Raw genomic sequence first — 3,752 nt, 5'->3', positions numbered from 1 at the left:
CCTACATCTCTTCTTCATAATCGGAACCCTCGGAAGAGGAGGACTCCGAGATCACAACACGTTTACCAGCACGCTTGCGGGGACATAACTCCTCCTGAGAGTCATCAAAACCACCACGACGGGAGGCTGAAATCAAGAGGAGAAAACGAACACACGGACAACCCTAGTGAGTCCTAGATCCGAATGGAGACTGAGATGATAAAAGAGGATAACTAAGAAGGACATCATTACCGCAGGTAGAGGTACCCCCGACATCCTTGCGGGCGGTATGCTTGACTTTCACCATCTTGGGACGAACTGCTCCTGAGAGATCGGCCAAGAGAACATGGGGGTCACATCCGTTTGTCCGTTAGGGAGATGGAATCTAGAGGGCAGGAACTGAAGACCAGAACAGAGGAGGGGTACCAGATTTGAAGGAGGTGCATCAACGAGAAGGAGAGGGCGCGGCGAGGCAGCCCAGGCGATGGCGAGGTCCTCCGCGCGGCGCGGCGGCGGACACACCCAGGCGAGGGGGAAAATGAGTATAGGGCAACCGTTTGGCCCGATGCCAGAATTTATATGTGACCCGCACAATCATCGGACGACCAACCTGGGTCGGACGTCCGTGCACTGTGGGTGTGCTAGGCGTCGAACAACCGGTGAACCACGGACGTCCGAGACCTGGGGAAGGAGGTAATTTTTGGGCTTGAGAGGGTCATGCTACACAACAACCGGACAGCCGAAACACGTCGGACGACCGGAAAGTTGTGAGTCATCGGACGTCCGATAACCATCGGACGACCGATGGCAAAAAGAAATTTTGAAAGATGATACATAACATATCTAGAGGAACCACAAACCAGGAGTAGGCATATGTCAAAATGTGATGAGCAAAACAACTAAGTAAAAAATACTTCATGGTGAGTCACTAGACATGCAAATTAAATACCACACACATGATTGGACAGCTGCTCCTTTTGAGGAGAGTCGGTGACCAATAGGTCACCATGTGTGAGTGTACGTGTCATGATGCCAAAAGAACTAGTGTCCTTGGGCTCAATAACACGACTCCATCATTGTAAAGTACCATAGTTCAAAGAACATGGTAACTTTGAGAGTGTTTATTTTATTTATGCATTATATAGGGTGAGAGCACTCATGAGTTGAGAGTCTCCCCCTAAGTATATGCCTACATCTAAATAAGACATGATGAAAATGCATGAATGGGTACTAGATTTCACATAATGTTGTCAAGCTCCAAGATACCAAGTTCACGCCTAAGTTGACAAAACCTTGCTTCATCCAATGGCTTGGTGAAAATGTCTGCAAGTTGCATATCGGTGCCAACATGATCAATATCAATGTCACCTTTTTCCACATGATCTCTCAAAAAGTGATACCTAATATCAATGTGCTTGGTGCGAGTATGATCTTTGGGGTTCTCAGCAATATTGATGGCACTTTCATTATCACATAGAAGAGGCACATGTCTATAGGTGATACCATAATCCTTTAAAGTTTGCCTCATCCATAGTAATTGAGTTGCACAACTGGCAGTTGCAATGTATTCAGCTTCGGCGGTGGAGAGAGCAACACAATTTTGTTTCTTCGAGGACCAACTTACCAAAGAGCCACTAGTGCAGAACCGGGCAATAGCACCGGTTCGTAAGGCCCTTTAGTGCCGGTTCCATAACCGGCACTAAAGTGTGGTCACTAAAGCCCCCCTTTAGTACCGGTTCAGCATGAACCGGTGCTAAAGGGCAACCACGTGGCACGAGCCAGCTCCGGGGGCCTGGAGCCCTTTAGTACCGGTTGGTAAGACCAACCGGTACTATAAGGTTTGGGGTTTTTTAGTTTTATGATTTCTTTTTCATTTAATTTTGTGTTTCCATTTTAATTCTTTTTCGTTTGCTGGTATTTTACGATACTACACATTGTAAACGTTATGCATATATATATATATATATATAGAATTTCTAGTAGAACCAATCATCGAGTTCAACATGATTGTCATGATATTATAAGCGTTCATATATAACACCACAAAAGCAAATCACTTAAGTTCAGAACGAAGAACACGGACATGAAAGGACAAGTACTAATTAAGAGCAGCATGAAGAACTAGCTAAATCACTCCTGCTAGCTACTCTCTCTCTGGTAAAATAGCATAGAACATGTATAGCTCTCCTGATTGATCATACTGGAGCATGCCGATGAACCTGTCTCCTAATCGTGGGCTACGCTTCTCATTGTTGCCCCCTAGTACTTCTCTGCGATCATTAACAATTTTCCTCCAATCTTTCACTATTAAGCATTTATCGCTTCTACAAATCCTGAATGCATTCATGTGCAATGCAGGATATCTTGGCCTTAAGCTAACAATTGACATCTGACCTTTAGTCTCGATCCCCTGAGGCACAACTGTCATCGGGAGTCCCTATTGAAGAACATCGTATAGTACTTAATTAATATACTTAGCAATGAAAGTTTAGCAAAAAAAAATGTATGCAAAATATGCACTGAGGACAAATAGTAAATATCTTACCATCATTCCTAAATAGATGTGACCGTAGTTCAATACCATCACTATTGGTCGCACGTTTTGAGTACTAACATTTCCAAGTGCAGGAAAAAAATTTGTCTTGACAGTATGAAGATCCTCAAGCCATGAAACATAATGACTTATCTCCTCGCAGTTTAGTTCAGCTCCGGGACAGTAGAAGGTCCTGTCTACCAAGCGCCGGACATGTTTGGTTGAATGGAGATAAGCTGTCAATAGAAATTAGTTGTCAGTTATTTTTGAAATAAGCAATATCAAAGACAAAAATATATTTGAGAAGAACTTACATAATGGTAGAACTGGAGGCGTCTGCACATCGACCCATATGTCTCTATTACCTTCAATATCATCTTCCGGACGAATATCAAAGGTGATAACCATACCAGGCTCAAATGTATAAGCCTTGCATAGTGCTTGCTAAGTTTTGCATTCAAAATAGGTGTACGTGTGTGCATTGTATACTTTGACGTTGAAAGTATAACCATCATGCTAAGTTTTCAGGTAAGCTCTCTTTACCTCCATAGTTTCCATATCTTTGAAACCTATCTTATCCAAGACAAAAATTCTTGCATGGCATGGGATGCGCTAGTAGAATAGTGAAAATTAAAAATTATAAGTCAGGCAAATGAAGCATATATAAGTCATACTTAATTACGAAAACAGACTTGTCGTTGTGACTTACTGTATCGAATTCGAAAGTCTCATCCAGCTTGATGCTGAATCGCCTACCATCAACAAAGAAATTTCTGTCGCACTGGCCACGCTCGTCTTCACAGTATTGGCACATACCGAATTTTTTTCCGTCGTCAGACGACATTTCCTATGTTCATATTAGGCGAAACATTAAACACTTACTAATTCAATTAATTCAACCACTTCTATTAATTCAACTAAGCATTTACTAAAAATAAACTAGTTATATTAATTCAATTAGTTCAACTAAGCATTTACTAAAAATAAACTAGTTCTATATATTAATTCAACAAGTTCAACTAAGCATTTACTAAAAATAAACTAGTTCTATATATTAATTCAACAAGTTCAACTAAGCATTTACTAAAAATAAACTAGTTCTATATATTAATTCAACTAGTTCAACTAAGCATTTACTAAAAATAAACTAGTTCTATATATTAATTCAACAAGTTCAACTAAGCATTTACTAAAAATAAACTAGTTCTATATATTAATTCAACTAGTTCAACTAAGCATT

The sequence above is a fragment of the Triticum dicoccoides genome, chromosome 5B, assembly GCF_002162155.2.
Source record: "Triticum dicoccoides isolate Atlit2015 ecotype Zavitan chromosome 5B, WEW_v2.0, whole genome shotgun sequence".
Classification (NCBI taxonomy): domain Eukaryota; kingdom Viridiplantae; phylum Streptophyta; class Magnoliopsida; order Poales; family Poaceae; genus Triticum; species Triticum dicoccoides.
The sequence above is the reverse complement of the archived record's forward strand: the minus strand, read 5'-3'. Positions refer to the sequence as shown.